Source organism: Bombina bombina, chromosome 6 (genome assembly GCF_027579735.1).
Source record: "Bombina bombina isolate aBomBom1 chromosome 6, aBomBom1.pri, whole genome shotgun sequence".
Classification (NCBI taxonomy): domain Eukaryota; kingdom Metazoa; phylum Chordata; class Amphibia; order Anura; family Bombinatoridae; genus Bombina; species Bombina bombina.
Genome location: NC_069504.1, coordinates 698055843 through 698079244, shown reverse-complemented (window position 1 = coordinate 698079244; position 23402 = coordinate 698055843).

The window sequence follows — 23402 nt, the reverse complement described above, 5'->3', positions numbered from 1 at the left end:
TAGATAATTTATTTAATTATAGTGTAGTGTTAGGTGTAAATGTAACTTAGGTTAGGTTTTATTTTACAGGTACTTTTGTATTTACTGTATTTTAGCTAGGTAGTTATTAAATAGTTAATAACTATTTAATAACTATTCTACCTAGTTAAAATAAATACAAACTTGCCTGTAAAATAAAAATAAACCCTAAGCTAGCTACAATGTAACTATTAGTTATATTGTAGCTAGCTTAGGGTTTATTTTATAGGTAAGTATTTAGTTTTAAATAGGAATAATGTAGTTAATGATAGTAATTTTATTTATATTTATTTAAATTAGATTTGTTAGGGGGTGTTAGGGTTAGACTTAGGTTTAGGGGTTAATAAATTAAATATAGGGGTGGCGACGTTGGGGACGGCAGAGTAGGGGTTAATAAGTGTTATTTAGGTGGCTGCAGTGTAGGGGATGGCAGATTTGGGGTTAATAAGTATAATGTAGGTGGCGATGGACTCTGGGAGCGGCGGTTTAGGGGTTAATAACTTTATTTAGTTGCGGCGGGGTCCGGGAGTGGGCCGGCAGTATAGGGGTAAAACAGTTTAGTATAGTGTGGGTGTTTAGTGACAGGGTACCAATAAAGCTGGGAAAAAAAGCAGAAGAGCAGTGAGATCGATGACTGTTATTTAACAACAGTCCGGTGCTTATCGCCCCGTACTTGGTGCGCGGCTTTTTGACAGCTTTTTTGGTAACTTTGGAGAACGTATTTAGGTCCGCGGCATGAAATGTTAGGCGATCTTAGGCAAGCGTATTGGTGCTGTTGAATGCAAGTAAGTTGACAGCTTGATAAGTAGATGTCATTGTCCCAACTTATATTATTTAATGATTTCCTTAAATCATTGAATTTTGCTTTTTTGAAGTTAAAAGTCTTAGTTAAACCTTTAAGACACTGCATATGAAAAGAGATTTCAAATGTGACCATGTTATGATGATCACTGTTACCCAAATGTTCTTTGACTTCTATGTTTGATATTATATCTGTATTGTTTGATAGCACTAAATCCAATATAGCTTTACGCCTAGTTGGCTCCTCTATTAATTGTGACAAGAAGTTATCCCTGAGAGCATTTAAAAATCTATCTCCCTTAGCTGAATTACTAGTTTCATTGGCCCAGTTTATATCAAGGTAGTTAAAATCTCCCATAATTACAGCACTGTTATTAGCAGCCTTACCTATTTGCATTAGTAGTCGAGTTTCCTCCAGGTCACTAATGTTAGGGGGCTTGTAGCATGTTCCTAGAAATATTTTTTTAGGATTTTTCCCCCCACTCTTTATTTCAACCCACAGGGTCCCTACATTGTCACTTGTATCATAAATACCTTCCCCTATTGTAGGTTTAAGGTTAGGTTTAATATACATGCAGATTCCTCCACCCCTTTTATTATCCCTGTCCCTCCTAAATAAAGTATACCCCTCTAAGTTAACTGCCCAGTCATGTGAATCATCTCACCAAGTTTCAGTTATACTGATAACATCATAGTCCTCTTCTGCAACTAAGAGCGTCAGCTCCCCCATTTTACCTGTCATGCTTCTTGTATTTGTTGTCATACATTTAATTTTCATGTGCTTTCTGCTGCTACTTGGTGTGCTTTCCTCTATACTTTCTAATGTGACATTTCTTAAGTCATCCCTTCCTTGAGATATTAAAGGAGTGACATATTCACAGACTGATCTCTCTGTTCTATTGTGATCTAACTGACCCTCCCCCCTTTGCCTACTCTAAATGTGCTACCATCCTTTCCCCCAACACACCAGCACCCATGTCATTCAGGTGCAATCCATCCTTACTGTACAAATTATACCCTAATGAAAAATCAGCCTAGTGCTCTAAAAAGTCAAACCCCTCATTTTTACACCATGTTTTTAACCATGAATTAACAGACCTTAGCTCCTTCTGCCTTACTGAGTTAGCACACGGCACTGGTAATATATAAAAAAATATTATTTTGGAGGTCCTTGCTTTAAACTTGCTACCTAACTCCCTGAAGTCATTTTTTAGGACTCTCCATCTCCCGCCAATTCCTTCATTAGTATCAATATGTACCATGACTGCAGGATCAGACCCACATCCCTCTAACAATTTATCAATACGCTCCACAATATGCCTAATACGTGCCCCTGGAAGACAGCAAACTGTTCTATTTAAAGGGTCTGGCTGACAAATTACCCTGTAAACCTTCCTAATAATAGAGTCTCCTACCACCAACATCTGCCTCAGGCCCTGACTTGTATGCCCCTCTTCCATGACTGAAGGACTGTTAACTATAGTATGCCCCTCTACCATGTTTGAAGGACTGCACACCATAGTATGTTGCTCTTCCACAACTAAAGGACTGTTCACTATACTAGGCAAACCAGCCCTCTTTGACACTGCCACCCCCAAACTGATATCCCCAACATCTTCACTTAATCTGGCAAATCTATTGGGGTGTACCAGCTCAGAACTGGCTTGTCTCTTCCGCTTACCTTTACTTCGCCCTCTAACTGTGACCCAGCTACATCCTGGAGTCTCCTCATCTGAATCATCCCAATTCCCACTGCTAGAACCTTTAACAACCAACTCAGTCCTATCCATTTACTTTCAAGTGTCTGAATTTCATGCAGTGTTGCAATTAGTTCCTCCAGATCTCCAATACGAGTTTCTAAAGAGACAATATGCTCACACTTGCCACAAACATATAATCCCAGAAGCGGCTGATCCAGTGGTGCAAACATGTGGCAAGCTGTACACTGAATGAGATTCTCACTCATACTTAATAAAAGGTTTAACTTAAAAATATAAAATAATTATATTTCCCCTTGGTTACTCCAAATCCTTGTTTGCCTAACTACCTTGCGCCTAGATTTAGAGTTCTGCGTTAGCCATCAAAAGCAGCGTTAAGGGCTCCTAACGCTGCTTTTTACCGCCCGCTGGTATTTAGAGTCAGCCAAGAAAGGGTCTAACGCTCACTTTCAAGCCGCAACTTTTCCATACCGCAGATCCCCTTACGCCAATTGCGTATCCTATCTTTTCAATGGGATCTTCCTAAAGCTGGTATTTATAGTCTTGGCTGAAGTGAGCGGTAGAGCCTGTACCGACAAAACTCCATCCGCAGAAAAAAGTCAGTAGTTAAGAGCTTTCTGGGCTAACGCCGGTTTATAAAGCTCTTAACTACTGTGCTCTAAAGTACACTAACACCCATAAACTACCTATGTACCCCTAAACCGAGGTCCCCCCACATTGCCGCCACTCTAATAATTTTTTTTAACCCCTAATATGCCGACCGCACACCGCCGCCACCTACATTATCCCTATGAACCCCTAATATGCTGCCCCTAACATCGCCAACACCTACATAATATTTATTAACCCCTAATCTTCCCCCCCAACGTCGCCGCTACCTACCTACACTTATTAACCCCTAATCTGCCGACCGGACCTCGCCGCCACTATAATAAATGTATTAACCCCTAAACCGCCTCACTCCCACCTCAAAAACCCTATAATAAATATTATTAACCCCTAATCTGCCCTCCCTAACATCACCGACACCTAACTTCAAGTATTAACCCCTAATCTGCTGACCGAACCTCACCGCTACTCTAATAAATGTATTAACCCCTAAAGCTGAGTCTAACCCTAACCCTAAACCCCCCTAAGTTAAATATAATTTTAATCTAACGAAATAAATTAAATATTATTAACTAAAGTCTTCCTATTTAAAACTAAATACTTACCTGTAAAATAAACCCTAATATAGCTACAATATAACGAATAATTATATTGTAGCTATTTTAGGATTTATATTTATTTTACAGGCAACTTTGTATTTATTTTAACTAGGTACAATAGCTATTAAATAGTTATTTACTATTTAATAGCTACCTAGTTAAAATAATTACAAAATTACCTGTAAAATAAATCCTAACCTAAGTTACAATTAAACCTAACACTACACTATCAATAAATAAATTAAATAAATTAACTACAATTACATACAATTAAATAAACTAAACTAAATTACAAAAAACAAACAAACACTAAATTACAAAAAATAAAAAAGATTACAAGAATTTTAAGCTAATTACACCTACTCTAAGCCCCCTAATAAAATAACAAAGCCCCCCAAAATAAAAAAATTCCCTACCCTAATCTAAATTAAAATAGTTAACAGCTCTATTACCTTACCAGCCCTTAAAAGGGCTTTTTGCGGGGCATGCCCCAAAGAAATCAGCTCTTTTGCCTGTAAAAAAAACACAATACCACCCCCCAACATTACAACCCACCACCCACATACCCCTACTCTAACCCAAACCCCCCTTAAAAAAACCTAACACTACCCCCTGAAGATCTCCCTACCTTGAGTCGTCTTTACCCAACCGGGCCGAACTCTTCATCCGATGGAACAAAAGAAGACATCCGGAGCGGCAGAAGTCTTCATCCTATCCGGGCAGAAGAGGACATCCGGACCGGCAGACATCTTCATCCAAGCGGCATCTTCTATCTTCATCCATCCAACGAGGAGCGGCTCCATCTTCAAGACCTCAGGCGCGGAACATCCCTCTTCAATGACGACGAATGAAGGTTCCTTTAAGTGACGTCATCCAACATGGCGTCCCTCGAATTCTGATTGGCTGATAGGATTCTATCAGCCAATCGGAATTAAGGTAGGAAAAATCTGATTGGCTGATTGAATCAGACAATCAGATTCAAGTTCAATCCGATTCGCTCATCCAATCAGATTGAGCTCGCATTCTATTGGCTGTTCCGATCAGCCAATAGAATGCAAGCTCAATCTGATTGGCTGATTGGATCAGCCAATCGTATTGAACTTGAATCTGATTGGCTGATTCAATCAGCCAATCAGATTTTTCCTACCTTAATTCCGATTGGTTGATAGAATCCAGTAGGAGGGTTTCTTTTTAGCCAATTTTGTAAATAGTATGATATTTAGGATACATAACCTCACCTCTGGGGATATTCCTACATTGCTAAGAAAGTACATTATTTAAGGATAATTTAATATTTGTTTTTAAAATAGTGGTGGAGAGCCAATGGCGCACCATTCCTCAGAACTTTACCATGTATGGGCAGTTCCATATCATATGTAGGGTGTCTGCCTTGTTGGCTCTGCGTCATGGGCAAACAATTTCATCGCTGCTCACCCAGTGAAAGAATTGTGTAGGTGATACATACACATTGTGTAACAATTTGAATTGTGACTCTCTAGTTTCTGAGGCAAGAGTGGCCCTCTCAACTGTTCAAATGCTTTTTTCAAGAGTGTCAATGGAAATTCTCCCCCCCCCCCCCCCCAGAAGAGTGGACCATCTATGTACTATTTCCTGTAAGGTTTTCTCACCAACCGAGGCCAAGAAAAGGAAGTAGATGGGTGAAATTGACGTCACGACCACCTTAACCCAATTTAGTATTATAGTAGCTTGTGTGTCTTTTGAGGAGTCACATGTTGTCAATAAGCTGTTAAGGTAGTGTCTTGCCTGCAGGTATGCAAATTGATGTGTTGGTGGAAGGTCATAAACATTGCTTAAGTCTCTAAAGGATAGCATATGTTTTCCATCCTCTGTCAGTGTCTGACCTACAGTGTGCATACCTAATCATTTCCAAGTGTAAAAAGATGCAGTAGATATGCCTGACATGAATTCAGGGTTACCCTGCCACAGGAAAAATTTCATCAATTTGTGGTTGGTTCCCAACCTTTTACATGTCAGTCTCCAAGCTCTAACCGGTTGTTCCAAAACACTCTTTTCGTTTACCCATTTGCTAGATTGAGCCATTGTCATGAGGTAAGAATTCTATAGACCACGGTCTAATTAGCTCCTCTTCTAAATTAGGATTTGTGAATTGTTGGTTGTGTGCCAGTCAGTCAACTACTATTTTACATTGTGCTGCCTGTCAGCCGCTCTGGAATCAATCCGGGATGTAACCCAACTGCTAGCGTGAATTGAAAGCACACGCTAGCACACTGAGAAATATCCAGGACGTGACCCACTCAGGAAGCAGATTAGAAGATAACAAAAATGAATATTGTTCCAGAATGCAGGAAAGCCACAAAGGATAAAACGTCCCTTTAAGTAGTACAAAGAACAAAAAGGAAATGCTCTTACTTGAAGCTTCTGAAAAAGGTCCTCTTTAGCAGGCTTGTAAAACAAAGGAAAAGTTCTCTTTTGCAGCTTGTAAAAGTAAAAGTTCCTTTTAAGCAGGTGTATAACAAACAGAAAGGTAAAGTTCTCTTTTGCAGCTTGTAAAAGTAAATGTCCCTTTTAAACAGGTGTATAACAAACAGAAAGGCAAAGTTCTCTTTTGCAGCTTGTAAAAGTAAATGTCCCCTTTTTAACAGGTTTAGAACAAACAGAATAGCACAGTTTCTTGTACAGCTTGTAAAAGTATAATGTCCCTTTAAGCAGGTTTATAACAAACAGAAAGGCAAAGTTCTCTTTTGCAGCTTGTAAAAGTAAATGTCCCTTTTAAGCAGGTGTATAACAAACAGAAAGGCAAAGTTCTCTTTTGCAGCTTGTAAAAGTAAAATGTCCCTTTAAGCAGGTTTTGTTTATCAAAGAAAAGGTTTAAAGGTAAAGGCAAAAGCAAGGTCAGGCAGGCAGAAGTCGGCATCCAAATATCAGCAAAAGGTATAGGCAAAAGACAAGGTCAGGCAAGCAGAAGTCGGCATCCAAGTATCAGCAAAAGGGTAAAAGCTACAGGCAAGGTCAGGCAGGCAGAAGTCAATATCCAAATATCAGCAAGTAGGGATTAGGCAAGAGGCTTGGTCAGGCAGGCAGAAGTCGGTACACAAAAGAACAAAATTGATATGGTACTCACAATCCAGGGAAACAAACAAACGGGCCCAGATTCAGATCTCCCGCCGTGATTTAAAGGGCAGGAGCGTAACCGTCATCAGAGGGGTGTGAGAGAAAGCGTCATGTTGCTAAGCAACATGACGTCAGACACACAGAGAAGTTCCGGGAGCCGCGGCGACACGGCGATGAACGGAAGCAATCATGACAGCACCCCCTCCTCAAGGACCCCTCCGGGGGACAGGACCAGGTCTATCAGGATGAGTCTTGTGGAAGGTCTTGACCAAAATAGGAGCATTTACTTGATGAGCAGGTTCCCAAGAACGTTCCGTGACTGGATAACCCTTCCAATGAATGAGATAATACAATTTCTTGCCCCGCCACTTGGAATCTAGAATATGGCTGATCTCAAACTCAGGATGTCCATGCACCAATAACGGTGGAGGTTTAGAAAAAGGCTTAGAATACCTGTTAATCATCACAGGTTTTAAAAGAGAAACATGGAATACCGGATGGACTTTGAGAGACTTGGGTAAAGCTACCCGATAAGCAGTGGAACATATCTGACCCAGTATTTGGAAAGGACCCACATATCGTGGTCCCAATTTGTTAGAAGGTTGTTTCAGGCGAAGAAATCGAGAGGAAATCCAAACTTTATCACCAGGGCGATATTTGGGAGCCTTCTTCCGTCGAAGATCCGAAAAGAACTTGTAACGTCTAGAAGTTACAGAAAGAATACGATGTATCTTCTGCCAATGTCGAGTTAATCTTCGGGCTGTAAGATCAGAAGCAGGATTCACTGTGGAGGAAGTATGCAAAGGGAATGTCCTAGGCTGATATCCGTAAGCTGCATGAAAAGGAGAAGTCTGAAGGGAGGAATTGTACCGGGCATTATGAGCCAATTCAGCCAAAGGAAGGTAAGAAGTCCAGTTAGAGTGATAATGATCCACATAATGTCTAAGATAAGTTTCAAGACACTGGTTTACTCTTTCAGTCTGACCATTCGATTGTGGGTGGTGAGAAGTAGAGAGAGATATAGTAGTACCAAAATGTTTACAAAGTGACCTCCAAAATCGAGAAACGAATTGTACCCCTCTATCTGAAACAATATCTAGAGGAAATCCATGGATTCTTACAATATGTAGAATAAAAAGTTCAGAGAGTCTTTTGGCAGATGGTAATCCTGGCAAGGGTACAAAATGAGCCGTCTTAGTGAACCTGTCGACCACCACCCAGATAGTATTGTTCCCAGTGGACAAGGGAAGATCGGTAATAAAGTCCATGGATACATGAGTCCAAGGCTGGTGAGGTATAGGCAATGGTTGGAGTAATCCTGAAGGAAGTTGGCGTGGAGTTTTGTTCATGGCACATTGTGTGCATACTGAGACGTAATCCTTCACATCTTGAGAGAGTGTAGGCCACCAGACATGTTGTTTGAGGTTTCGAGTGGTAATACTGATGCCAGGATGTCCAGAAAGGGGACTATCATGAGCCCAAAATAAAATCTTGGAACGAAGGCGTTCAGGAACAAAGAGTAAACCATCGGGAGGTTTACAGGACAAAGGAAGATGCTCTTGAGCGGACTGTAATTCTTGTAACCAAGAAGTTGTTAACTGGGCAATGACTTCATGAGGTTGGAGAATGGTACCAGACTCAGGAACTGGGGTATCTTGAAATTGTCTGGAAAGTGCGTCTGCTTTAATATTTTTTGAACCAGGTATGTAAGACAAATTATAGTGAAACCGAGAGAAGAATAATGACCAGCGTGCTTGCCTGGAATTTAATCGTTTGGCTGTTTGAAGATACAGAAGGTTCTTATGATCAGTAAGTATAGTAAATGGCAAAGAAGTACCTTCCAGCCAATGTCTCCATTCATCCAATGCCATTTTGATGACAAGCAACTCTTTATTCCCTACGTCATAGTTAAATTCGGAAGGAGTGAATTTTTTAGAGAAAAAAGCAACAGGATGAATCCTTCCAGTCTCTGGTATTCGTTGAGACAGAACAGCTCCAGCAGCAACAGAGGAAGCATCCACCTCCAGAATAAATTGAAACTCAGGATTTGGATGACGAAGGATAGGAGCTGAGGAAAAAGCTTCTTTGAGAGATTCAAAAGCTTCTATAGCCTCAGACGGCCATACCTTACAGTTTTGTCCTTTTCTTGTGAGAGAAGTAAGAGGAGAAGTAATAGTAGCAAAATTCTTGATGAACTTTCTGTAATAATTGGCGAAGCCTAGGAAACGTTGTAAAGCCTTCAAAGAATCAGGTCTAGGCCAATCCAAAATGGCAGAAAGTTTAGTAGGGTCCATTTCGAATCCAGATGCCGATATTACATAACCCAGAAAGGGTATGGATTTTTGATGGAAAGAACATTTCTCCAGTTTAGCAAACAGATGGAATTCTCTTAGACGTTGAAGTACTTTCTTGACGTGGTGCACATGATCTTGGTGGTTCTGAGAAAAAATTAAGATGTCGTCCAGGTATATGATAACAAAAATATTCAAAAAATCACGAAAGATCTCGTTTACAAAATGCTGGAAAACCGCCGGAGCATTGCATAGCCCGAAGGGCATGACCAAATATTCATAATGCCCAAATCGAGTGTTAAAGGCAGTCTTCCACTCATCTCCTTTGCGTATACGGATCAAGTTGTATGCACCACGTAGGTCGAGTTTGGTGAAAATGGTGGCTCCCTGAAGATAAGTAAAAAGTTCAGGAATAAGGGGCAGAGGATAACTGTTCTTGATGGTAATCTGATTCAATCCACGATTATCAATACAGGGTCTTAATCCGCCATCCTTTTTTCCCACAAAAAAGAAACCAGCCCCTACAGGGGAAGAGGAGGGTCGAATAAATCCTCTAGCCAGATTGTCTTTTATATATTCTTCCAGAGCCATGTTTTCTGGTTTAGAAAGTGGATATGTCTTGCCTCGAGGATAGGCAGCCCCAGGAAGGAGATCAATGGGACAATCAAAAGGGCGATGAGGAGGAAGACGTTCAGCTTCTTTTTTGGAGAAGACATCCACAAAGTCATGGTAATGCATAGGTAAGGATTCCGGAGTTTCAACTGTGAGAGCAATAGTGAGTGGTAACTTAGTAATCTTTTGAAGACATTTAGTCTGGCATGTAGATCCCCAGGAAGTGAGTTCACTGAAAGTCCAAGAAAAAATGGGATTGTGAATCTGGAGCCAGGGTAATCCCAAGATAATGGGAAATTGCGGAGTGGGAATGACATTGAAACAAATTGTCTCAGAATGAAGTATTCCTACGGTGAGGAGTAAGGGTTGAGTAGAAAACTGAATGTATCCAGAACCCAAAGGATCTCCACTGACCGTAGAGACTGAAATGGAATACTCCTTCTTTAGTAAGGGTATAGAATGAGTAGAAACAAATGTAGAGTCAATGAACACACCTCCAGCACCAGAATCAATTAGAGCTTGGGTATAGATCTTCTTATGTCCAATTAGAAGAGTTACAGGAACAAAGAGTTTCTTGTATAGGGAATGACCACTATTTTGGCTTAACTCAGTTCCCTGGACTAGAGTTAAGCCCTGGCTTTTACTGGCCTAGTAGGACAATCCCTTAATAAATGCCCTTTAAGGCCACAGTACAGACATACGCCAAGAGTCCGTCTTCTCAAGCGTTCAGTCTCAGTTAATTTTATACTTCCTACTTCCATGGGTTCAGCCTGATCAGTAGTAGGAGAGGCTGGAGTGACTGGATTAGAAAAACGAGGAGCTAAACGAAAAGGAGTTCGAGTTGAAGTCCTCTGTGTTCTATCCTTTTCTTGTTGGCGTTCACGAAACCTGGCGTCGAGACTGATACAGAGATTTATTAAGGCTTCTAAGGACTCTGGAAGTTCACGATACACCAATTCATCCTTGAGACGCTCAGAAAGTCCTTTACGGAAAGCGGCTCTGAGTGCTCCCTGATTCCAAGTGGTTTCAGAGGCAAGGGTGCGGAACTCAATTGCATATTGAGAGACTGGTTGATTTCCTTGACGTAAATCCAGGAGAGTAGCTTCAGCAGCGGATGACCTTCCAGGTTTATCGAATACGTTTGAGAATGTAGATAGAAATGTATCAACATCCAACAGTATAGGATCATTCTTTTCTAGCAAAGGTGACACCCAAGCCAAGGCTTTTCCTTTCATTAAGGAAATAAGAAACGTGATTCTAGAAGAGGCAGTAGCAAAGAGAGTAGGGCTATTTCGGAAATGAAGACGGCATTGATTCAGAAAGCCTCTACATTCTTCAGGATTCCCATCATATTTATCCGGAAGAGGTATCCTGGGACTTAGTTGTACCTGAGACTGATTGTTAGGAATCGGAGGAGGTAATGCCTCAATCGGATTTGGATTGGGATTAGGATTGGGAGGTGCGGTAGCAACCAAATTTTGTAATAGAGCAGTAATTTGATCAAGTTTAGTGTCCAGAGACTGCAAGTGAGTGGCATGAGAACCCAAGAGCTGTCCCTGGTGAGCCACGGCCATAGATAATTCAGTGGGGTCCATTTTTATGGCCCGTTTGTAATGTCAGCCGCTCTGGAATCAATCCGGGATGTAACCCAACTGCTAGCGTGAATTGAAAGCACACGCTAGCACACTGAGAAATATCCAGGACGTGACCCACTCAGGAAGCAGATTAGAAGATAACAAAAATGAATATTGTTCCAGAATGCAGGAAAGCCACAAAGGATAAAACGTCCCTTTAAGTAGTACAAAGAACAAAAAGGAAATGCTCTTACTTGAAGCTTCTGAAAAAGGTCCTCTTTAGCAGGCTTGTAAAACAAAGGAAAAGTTCTCTTTTGCAGCTTGTAAAAGTAAAAGTTCCTTTTAAGCAGGTGTATAACAAACAGAAAGGTAAAGTTCTCTTTTGCAGCTTGTAAAAGTAAATGTCCCTTTTAAACAGGTGTATAACAAACAGAAAGGCAAAGTTCTCTTTTGCAGCTTGTAAAAGTAAATGTCCCCTTTTTAACAGGTTTAGAACAAACAGAATAGCACAGTTTCTTGTACAGCTTGTAAAAGTATAATGTCCCTTTAAGCAGGTTTATAACAAACAGAAAGGCAAAGTTCTCTTTTGCAGCTTGTAAAAGTAAATGTCCCTTTTAAGCAGGTGTATAACAAACAGAAAGGCAAAGTTCTCTTTTGCAGCTTGTAAAAGTAAAATGTCCCTTTAAGCAGGTTTTGTTTATCAAAGAAAAGGTTTAAAGGTAAAGGCAAAAGCAAGGTCAGGCAGGCAGAAGTCGGCATCCAAATATCAGCAAAAGGTATAGGCAAAAGACAAGGTCAGGCAAGCAGAAGTCGGCATCCAAGTATCAGCAAAAGGGTAAAAGCTACAGGCAAGGTCAGGCAGGCAGAAGTCAATATCCAAATATCAGCAAGTAGGGATTAGGCAAGAGGCTTGGTCAGGCAGGCAGAAGTCGGTACACAAAAGAACAAAATTGATATGGTACTCACAATCCAGGGAAACAAACAAACGGGCCCAGATTCAGATCTCCCGCCGTGATTTAAAGGGCAGGAGCGTAACCGTCATCAGAGGGGTGTGAGAGAAAGCGTCATGTTGCTAAGCAACATGACGTCAGACACACAGAGAAGTTCCGGGAGCCGCGGCGACACGGCGATGAACGGAAGCAATCATGACACTGCCCAGTTGTATAATTCAATGTTAGGCAACTCTAAACCACCGGACTCTCTAGGTGCCGTCAATTTTGAGTAGCTTACTCTATGTTTTTTATTGTCCCAGACAAATTTAAGTATGAGTTTTGTATTGTTTTAGGAATTGGAGGTCTGAATGTTTTAGGATGGCAGAAAGCATTTGGAAAATATATAATAGTTTGGGGAATATGATCATCTTAATGAGACCTACCCTACCTGACAATGAGATTGGCAACTTCTGCCAGCCCTCCACAAGGGTTCGTAATTTACTCATTCCTAAGTATTTGAAGCTCTCTGAGACAATCTTAAATTCAGAAATTCGGCTTTTTACGTGCGTAGGGTTAGCACATGAGTGAAAACATTTACTTTCAACTTGTAGTACGACCTGTATCTGATATGCACAAAAAGCTTACTTCTAGTGAGTTAGCGTGCAAGTGGAAGTGATATAAATAGCGTTTCACTCGTAATCTGGCCCATGGTGAGTAAAAACCATGCTACTATAGTTGTAGCCAGCAATTTAATGTCCCTTTAAAGATTAACATTAGAATAGTGATCATACACATATGCAAAGCTATAGAAACATTTCTACTGCTGTTATCAACACTAGTAATGTGTGTTCTCATTATTTTTAGTGCTCTGTCCATTCTGCTGAAGTATTACATCACGTACGAATAATGCATGTTGTATATTATAAAATATACTACAAATGAACTGATGCTTCAAACAGAATGTTATATGTAGTCCATATTTTTAAAGCGAGATTCAGTAACAATGTAAGAGCAAAAAAAGCAGGTTGCTAAAAGTTCAATCACGTCATTAACATGGCATTAGGCAAATTATCTCTTCTTGGATTTCTGTCTATAACAATATATCATATACCACAGTGGTGAATGAGCAGATCTAGTCTAGTCTAATGTTCAAAGTCCAAGTGCTGCCCAATAGCATCATGTTCAGCATTGGGAACTTATGGTCTCTTAGCGAATCAGAAAACTGAACACAACTGCTTAGTCCCTTATCAGAAGTCTGAATATCACGATAAATGTATGGAAACTGTAATGCAATAGTGTTTACATGTGTTCCTAAAAGCATAACTTAATTATTTTCTTCTTGAAGGCATCAAATTGCAATAATCCATTCAATATATGTGTTCTTTTTTAATCCATCACTTATCACTTGGTCTTTACATATGTCTGCTACACCAATGAAAACCTACATGTCTATTATCTAGATTTAATTTCTCTTTAAAGTGTGTATTGTCTTTTCATATGCACACTTTCTGTGACACCAGCTATCTACTGAGCATGTGCATACATTTCACAGCATATACATATGAGTTTTTTGTGATTGGCTGATGGCTTTCACATGATAAAGGGGTGGGGTAATGGAAGAAATATTCAAGTTTGTGAGAACAAAAATCTACTACTCTTTTGAAACTCAGGCTAAGGACCTGATATTCAAAAGCTCTCTGCTCAGGCTAGATGATCTAAGACATCTCGTCAGCACAGAGATGCCCCTAAAAAAATGTTAGAAACACAAATTTTAATTTGAAAGATATTTATCTCACTATTCAGGGTTCTTGATGTGATGGAGAGACACCTATATCACAATATAAGGTCTAAAAAAATCCAATAGATTTTGATTAATTTCTCTCCATGCAGACGAGCTATAGAATATCAGACCTAAGGCCTAGATTTAGAGTTGGGCGGTAGCCGTCAAAACCAGCGTTAGAGGCTCCTAACGCTGGTTTTGGGCTACCGCCGGTATTTGGAGTCAGTCAGGAAAGGGTCTAACGCTCACTTTCCAGCCGCGACTTTTCCATACCGCAGATCCCCTTACGTCATTTGCGTATCCTATCTTTTCAATGGGATCTTTCTAACGCCGGTATTTAGAGTCGTGGCTGAAGTGAGCGTTAGAAATCTGACGACAAAACTCCAGCCGCAGAAAAAAGTCAGTAGTTAAGAGCTTTCTGGGCTAATGCCGGTTTATAAAGCTCTTAACTACTGTGCTCTAAAGTACACTAACACCAATAAACTACCTATGTACCCCTAAACCGAGGTCCCCCCACATCGCCGCCACTCGATTAAATTTTTTTCACCCCAATCTGCCGACCGCCACCTACGTTATACTTATGTACCCCTAATCTGCTGCCCCTAACACCGCCGACCCCTATATTATATTTATTAACCCCTAACCTGCCCCCCACAACGTCACCGCCAGCTACCTACAATAATTAACCCCTAATCTGCCGACCGCAAAGCGCCGCCACCTACGTTATCCTTATGTACCCCTAATCTGCTGCCCCTAACACCGCCGACCCCTATATTATATTTATTAACCCCTAATTAGATTGAGCTCGCATTCTTTTGGCTGATCGGAACAGCCAATTGAATGCGAGCTCAATCTGATTGGCTGATCGGATCAGCCAATCGGATTGAACTTGATTCTGATTGGCTGATTCCATCAGCCAATCAGAATTTTCCTACCTTAATTCCGATTGGCTGATGGAATCCTATCAGCCAATCGGAATTCGAGGGATGCCATCTTGGATGACGTCCCTTAAAGGAACCGTCATTCTTCAGTTGGACGTCGGAGGAAGAAGATTGATCCGCGCTGGAGGTCTTCACGATGGAGCCGTTCCTCATCGGATGAAGATAGAAGATGCCGCTTGGATCAAGATGGTTGCCGGTCTGGATCGCCTCTTCTTCCCGGATAGGATGAAGACTTTGGAGCCTCTTCTGGACCTCTTCAGCCGCAGGATAATGGATCGCCAGCCCCCGCTTGGGTTGGATGAAGATTTCGGAGCCAGGACTGATCGGTGATACCCGGCGAGGTGAAGATAAGATAGGAAGATCTTCAGGGTCTTAGTGTTAGGTTTATTTAAGGGGGGTTTGGGTTAGATTAGGGGTATGTGGGTGGTGGGTTGTAATGTTGGGGGGGTATTGTATGTTTTTTTTTACAGGCAAAAGAGCTGAATTCTTTGGGGCATGCCCCACAAAAGGTCCTTTTAAGGGCTGGTAAGGTAAAAGAGCTTTGAACTTTTTTAATTTAGAATAGGGTAGGGCATTTTTTATTTTGGGGGGCTTTGTTATTTTATTAGGGTGCTTAGAGTAGGTGTAATTAGTTTAAAATTGTTGTAATATTTTTCTGATGTTTGTAAATATTTTTTTATTTTTTGTAACTTAGTTCTTTTTTATTTTTTGTACTTTAGTTAGTTTATTTCATTGTATTTATTTGTAGATATTGTATTTAATTAATTTATTGATAGTGTAGTGTTAGGTTTAATTGTAACTTAGGTTAGGATTTATTTTACAGGTAATTTTGTAATTATTTTAACTATTTTAGCTATTAAATAGTTCTTAACTATTTAATAGCTATTGTACCTGGTTAAAATAAATACAAAGTTACCTGTAAAATAAATATAAATCCTAAAATAGCTATAATATAATTATAATTTATATTGTAGCTATATTAGGGTTTATTTTACAGGTCAGTATTTAGCTTTAAATAGGAATAATTTATTTAATAAGAGTTAATTTATTTAGTTAGATTTAAATTATATTTAATTTAGGGGGGTGTTAGTGTTAGGGTTAGACTTAGCTTTAGGGGTTAATCCATTTATTACAGTAGCGGCGAGATTCGGTCGGCAGATTAGGGGTTAATAATTGAAGTTAGGTGTCGGTGATGTTAGGGAGGGCAGATTAGGGGTTAATACTATTCATTATAGGGTTATTGAGGCGGGAGTGAGGCGGATTAGGGGTTAATAACTTTATTATAGTAGCGGTGCGGTCCGCTCGGCAGATTAGGGGTTAATAAGTGTAGGCAGGTGGAGGCGACATTGAGGGGGGCAGATTATGGGTTAATAAATATAATATAGGGGTCGGCGGTGTTAGGGGCAGCAGATTAGGGGTACATAGCTACAATGTAGGTGGCGGTGGTGTACGGAGCGGCAGATTAGGGGTTAATAATAGTATGCAGGGGTCAGCGATAGCGGGGGGCGGCAGAATAGGGGTTAATAAGTGTAAGGTTAGGGGTGTTTAGACTCGGGGTACATGTTAGAGTGTTAGGTGCAGACGTAGGAAGTGTTTCCCCATAGAAAACAATGGGGCTGCGTTAGGAGCTGAATGCGGCTTTTTTGCAGGTGTTAGGTTTTTTTTCAGCTCAAATGGCCCCATTGTTTTCTATGGGGGAATCGTGCACGAGCACGTTTTTGAAGCTGGCCGCGTCCGTAAGCACCGCTGGTATCTAGAGTTGCAGTGGCGTTAAATTATGCTCTACGCTCCCTTTTTGGAGCCTAACGCACTGAAAACCCAGCCATTCTGTGAACTCTAAATACCAGCGGTATTTAAATGGTGCGTGGGAAAAAAAGCATGCGTAGCTAACGCACCCCTTTGGTCGCAGAACTCTAAATCTAGGCGTTTGTGTTTTTGCATTGTTTTTTTATTATATATTTGCTTAATATGCAATTCTACTGTATTTAATTGTATTTTAATGTCCCACAATTTTTTGATATGGATCTTTGGTGAATGCTTAGAAGCCAGTTTTCAAGTGTTTAGTATTCTAGTTAATGTGTTTTTTTTAAACTTAAAGGGACAGTCAAGTTCAAAATAAACTTTCATGATTCAGATAGGGCATGTAATTGTAAACAAATCTCCAATTTACTTTTATCACCAATTTTGCTTTGTTCTCTTGGTATTCTTAGCTAAACCTAGGTAGGCTCAAATGCTAATTTCATAGACCTTGAAGGCCGCCTCTAATCTGAATGCATTTTGAAAGTTTTTCACCACTAGAGGGCATTAGTTCATGTGTGTCATATAAATAACATTAAGCTCACGCACGTGAAGTTACCTAGGATTCAGTACTGATTGACTAAAATGCAAGTCTGCCAAAAGAACTGAAATAATGGGGCAGTTTGCAGAGGCATAGATACAAGGTAATTACAGAGGTAAAACTTGTATTATTATAACTGTGTTGGTTATGCAAAACTGGGGAATGGGTAATAAACGGATTATCTATCTTTTAAAACAACAAAAATGCTGGTGTTGACTGTCCCTTTAATTAATAGAAACAAATAGAATCGATCAGAGACAGTATTTCTTACATCAGAAATGGCTTGAGCATTTTTTAAATCTACTATATAAGGGAGCACAGGAATAAAAATAATATCTGTGAAATAATACAATTTGGAGGCAGAAATACACTATGCTAACATGACATGTTTTTTAAAAGGAAGAATAATTAATTCTGCTTGTTAAAGATGTGTCACATTTTCTAATGAATAGAACTTAGAAAAATAAGCAATGCTTTATTATCTATTGAGAAAGGCAATGACCTATTTTCTATTGTAAAGTTCTTTAGGAGGATGTCCTAATTAGCAGTTATTTTAACTTAGGAAGGTATATGTAAGATAGAAAAGGAAGTCTGACAATAAAAATGAAAAATCTAAATAAAAATTACTAACACTAAAGACCTGTGTCGAATACAGAAGATGTGAATGACATCATATTAATCCTGGCTTCATTATATTGGTATTTGGTCTGACAGACGGCCAATCTTGGAAACTATAAATTAAATCCAAAATTTGTAGCTATTAAATGTATCATCTAATTTCCAGACACTTTCTATGTAACCTACCAATAGGATATAAGGAGTACATTTTACGAATTTCAGAAAAGATGCTATTAGATAAGGATCTTTTGATAGCGAAAGGTATTGGGGCATATCTATCAAGCTCTGTATGGAGCTTGAAGGCCCGTGTTTCTAAAGACCGCTGCTCCATAACCTGTCCTCCTGCGCTGAGGAGGCGGAAAGACATCACTGCAATTCAACCTGATTGAATACGATCGGGTTGATTGACACCCCCTGCTAGCGGCTGATTGGCCGCGAATCTACAGGGGGCGGCGTTGCACCAGCAGTTCACAAGAGCTGCTGGTGCAATGCTGAATGCGGAGAGCGTATTGCTCTCTGCATTCAGCGAGGTCTGTCGGACATGATCCGCAATGTCGGATCATGCCCAACAGGTCTTTCATAAATATGCCCCAAAGACTTGAAGAGATTTAGATTGACATTAGATAGATGGTTTACACAACTTAAATGTGAGTGGTCAATGTAAAGGATGCAAGATTTTTTTGGCTTCAAATATTGAAACAGGATCAGGTTAATTTTTCTAGTTAAAGGGACATAATATTCATATGCTAAATCACTTGAAAGTGATGCAGCATAACTGTAAAAAGCTGACAAGAAAATATCACCTGAGAATCTCTATGTAAAAAAGAAAGATATTTTACCTCACAATCTCCTCAGCTCACCAGAATAAGTGCTGTTTAAAAAGTTATACTTCAGTAAATGCCCAGCTGCAGTTAAAAAAAGGGAAGAAATGAACAGCAGCCAATCGGCATCAGCAGTGCTGAGGTCATGAACTATTTTACTGTGATCTCATCAGATTTCACTTAACTCTCATGAGATTTCATAGTAAACTTACTTAAACTGAATAGGGAAATAACATGGGTGTGCACAAGGCTCACTTCCTTGCCTGTCCCAGGACAGACATACTGATTTGCTGCTTAAAGTCCTTTGCAATGGGGTTTGAATACTTAGGACATTTTGAGGTAAAATATCTTTCTTTTTTACATAGAGATGTTCAGGTGATATTTTCTAGTCAGCTTTTTACAGCTATGCTGCATCACTTTCATGTGATTCAACATTTGGGTATCATGGCCCTTTAGTGCCCTTGCAATGCTTTAGTTTCTTTTTGCAATATGGTCCTTCTTATGATGGCTTCCTTTTAGTAAATGGGTATATATATCTTCTTTCTCTTTGTATGGTGGTATTAAATTTTTGTTGGCTCCCTTGACCATGGATCAATTGGAATGGATTTTATCCCTATGTAGCATTGTTCCAAAGATCCAGGTTCCACTTCTATCTTTAAACCAATGACCTTTCAAGTGTAGTAAATGCATGGGTATTGTAACTAGTAGCCACAATCTGTTATTTCCATCTTGCCATTCTTGTGTATTCTAATCTTTTATTAAGCAAATCTTACTTAAAGGGACAGTAAAGTCAAAGTTAAACTTTTATCATTTAGATACAGTATGTGATTTTAAGCAACTTTCCAATTTACTTCTATTATCAAATTTCCTTTGTTTTCTTGATATCCTTTGTTAAAATTAAAGCTTGGTAGGCTGATAGGAGCTTAGGAGTGGGCACATGTCTATAGTAGTCTATGGCAGCAGTGTTTGTATCTGTGCATAACAATTCTATAAGCAATGCTGCAAGCTCTGCTGCTAGATGGCTAAAGACACATGCACACTCCTCAGCTCCTCTAGGATTACTCTTTAACAAAGGATACCAAGAGAACTAAGCAAAATTGATAACAGGAGTAAATAGGAAAGTTTTTTAAAATGTCATTCTCTATTCAGTTCACGAAAGTTTTATTTTGAGTTTACTGTTCCTTTAATCCTTTGACATTAATTGATTTTGTCTACTTGAGCTATTGCTTTTGTGACTACATCTCTGCTTTACAATTTGTTACTTAGCTTGTGGTTTCTGTCATCCTGCTACTTGATTGGAATGGAGGGAGGCTGAAGTAACGGGGAGTGGTGCATTAAAATTTTCATAAACAACAAATGACCCCCCTCTTTAATACAGTTATCAAAGGGAAAGTTATGCATTAAACAATAAATCAATCTAACATTTTTATTTAAACCTTTCTTACTAACCATTTAACTTCTTGTTTTGTCTCTTTTATTCCTGAACTCGGTCTGAACAATAATACGTGATAATCTCATGTAAAGGTCACTTTTGATTCTTTGACTTCATTTACACAGTAGAGGAACTAATCTGGTACTATGGTTTCAACAGAGCACCATGGCCAAGAGATGAACTTATTTAGGGCCAGTTTATGAGTGGCACGCTAACAGTGGCACACAAGCGATATTTTGTTTATTGCGACTTTTTGAGCACGTTGAAAGTAGCGTGCGTATTACAAATAGAAAGTAAGTTCGCTAGAGCCCAATTGAATTTAACGTGCGCCAGATTAGCACAACCTCAGAGCTCTAGTTCAGTGTTTCTCAACCTTTTTGTAGTAAGTACCCTGTAGGCATTCATTTGATTTCTATGTACCCCAACTGTACCACATTACTGATCTTTTACATGAGCAAAAATGGAAATCGTGTATCACTTGATTTCACCAGCTTGTATAAGATATTTTAATGAAGTAAATATATAGGAACCTGATATTTATTTTATGTTTTCTGGAATGTAATACTTGGTAATATTACCACAGAGAATAACAAACACATAAACATAGATACAATTAAATAGTCCATTCATTGATATTAATAATTAGATTCAATTAATCAAGTGCTTCTTGCATTAAAACAGAGGAAAATAAGCTATTTTCTGCATGATGAGGAAAGTAATATTTATGGTCCCATCTTTCTATTTTAATAACCATTTCATACACAGTTTATCTGTCATGTTTTACTGCAGCAAACTTCATTATGATGCACTTTACCTATTTCACAGTGGCACTTGTCTCTATGACACTTAGTCACAGTAATACACTTTCTCTGTTTATATCAATAAAGCTCAACTCCAGCCCTCATATGTCAATAACAAGCCAGATCTAAGCCCATCTAAGGTTTTACTAATTTGAGGTGAATCAGTGATTGAGTGGCTGTCCCACCTTGACAGGGAAATACACTCTGCCCTGTTAGAAGTGCTCAAGAATAGAAATAAGAAACAGAACTCCCTTTGATATGTCATATTTACAATAGCTACATCAGGAAAAAATAATGAAAACCAATCCCTGGAGTACCCCTTGACAATGCCCCAAGTACCCCCAGGGTTACACGTACCACAGGTTGAGAGACTTTGCTCTAGTTACCTGTTACGCTTGAATAAAAAGTCTCACACAAAAAAACAACATTTAAAAGTACAGTTACACTCATAATAACACTATCTAATAAAAATTATTTAAAAAATGTTTTAATTCAAAGTTATAAGATCTTAAACCCCTTAACTACCGGGACTTTCAGAGAAAAAGTTGCCCGGAGAATGTTTAGCATTTTTGCTATAACTCAATTTAAACATAAAAGTCTGTTATTTTTTATTTACCTGTCAAAACTATATATATATATTTTAAGTAGACAACCCAATGTATTGATCTATGCCCATTTTGGTATAAATTCATACAATTTCGCCACAAAATGCGATCAAATAAAAACAAATGTTAATTTTTTCACAAACTTTGGGTTTCTCACTGAAATTATTTACATACTGCTTGTGCAATCATGGTGCAAAAGGTTGTAAAAGTTTTTCTGGGATCCCCTTTGTTCAGAAATAGCAGACATATATGGCTTTGCCATTACTTTTTGGTAATTAGAAGGCCGCTAATTGCAGCTGTGCACCACACTTCTAGAATTCCAGGCAGTGAAGGGGTTAATTAGGTAGCTTAAAAGGTAAATTTTAGCTTTAATGTAGAGATAGCTCTCCCATCTGACACTTCCCAACCCTTGATCCCTACCTGATCCTCCCAAACAGTTCTCTGCCCTTCCTCACACCCCACTGGTCATCCCCATCTTAGGTACTGGCAGATAGTCTGCCAGTATGAAAATGTAAGCCTTTTTATTTAAAATAAAAAAATATTTTATATTTTCTGTAGTGTAGGATCCCCCCTCACCCCCAACCACCCTGATCCCCCCCCAAACAGCTCTCTAAACCTCCCCCCTCTAACTATTAGCCACCACCTTAGGTACTCAAAAGCTATCTGCCAGTACCTGTAAACCGTTTTTATAAAAAACATTATATTTTATTTATTTTCTATAGCGTAGTGTGTGTGTCCCCTCCCCCCCTCCCGGCACCAGCAAAAGATAGGTACAGACGGTGACACATACAGTTTCACCGTCTGTAACAATGAGGCATCAGAAGCGGAGCACTGATCGCGTTCTGGCTCCATATGCGGCAGATGCCTGGAGCTTCCGGAAATCCAGCTTAAATATCCAACATCTCAGATTTTCCCAGCGATCCCCTAATAGGGAGGATTTTAATCTCAGACTTTTATCTCCACCATAATTTTAATGAATTTTGATTTAACCCTGAAATGAGCTTTACCTAAGCAGCAATCAGAAATCTATCTGCTACTGATGAGTTCTAATAAGAATGAAACAGGCTGTATAGCGGGGATTTCTGTATTTGCTGCACTCTCCCTATTAGGGAATCAATGTATGTTAACACAGTATGAAGCAAAAAATCTGAGATATTGGATATTGGAATTTCCTTTCATGATTCAGATAGAGCATACAATTTTAAACAACATTACAATTACTTATATTATCTAATTTGCTTCATTCTTTAGATATCCTTTGTTGATGAAATAGCAATCCACATAAGTGAGACAATCAAATGAGGCATCTATGTGCAGTCACCAATCAGCAGCTACTGTGCCTATCTAGATATGCTTTTCAGCAAAGGATATCAAGAGAATGAAGTGAATTAGATAATAGAAGTAAATGAGAAAGTTGTTTAAAATTAGATGCTCTATCTAAATCATGAAAGAAAAAATGTGGGTTTCATGTCCCTTTAACTGAGTGTTTGCCAGTGAGTTCTGGACTTTCTCTGTGTGTTGTATTAATTTGTTTTGTACTTTTCCCTATGAGCCTTGCACCCAGACCTGTCTGGGGTTAACTGCCTATGACTCTGGGGATGGTGCAGCTACCTTTGATTGCTATTAAGCACCCAGGGCTGTGCATGTTGCAGGTTCATCGGATGTGTACCCAGTCCAGTCTGAGAGTGCAGATATAGTATATACACATAGATAGATATTTAGAAATATGAATTTATGAAGAAATAGGACCTATTCTGCTACATGAAGAATATTGGAATATGAAATATTCATATTTTATTTTGGGTTAGTGCATTTGGAAA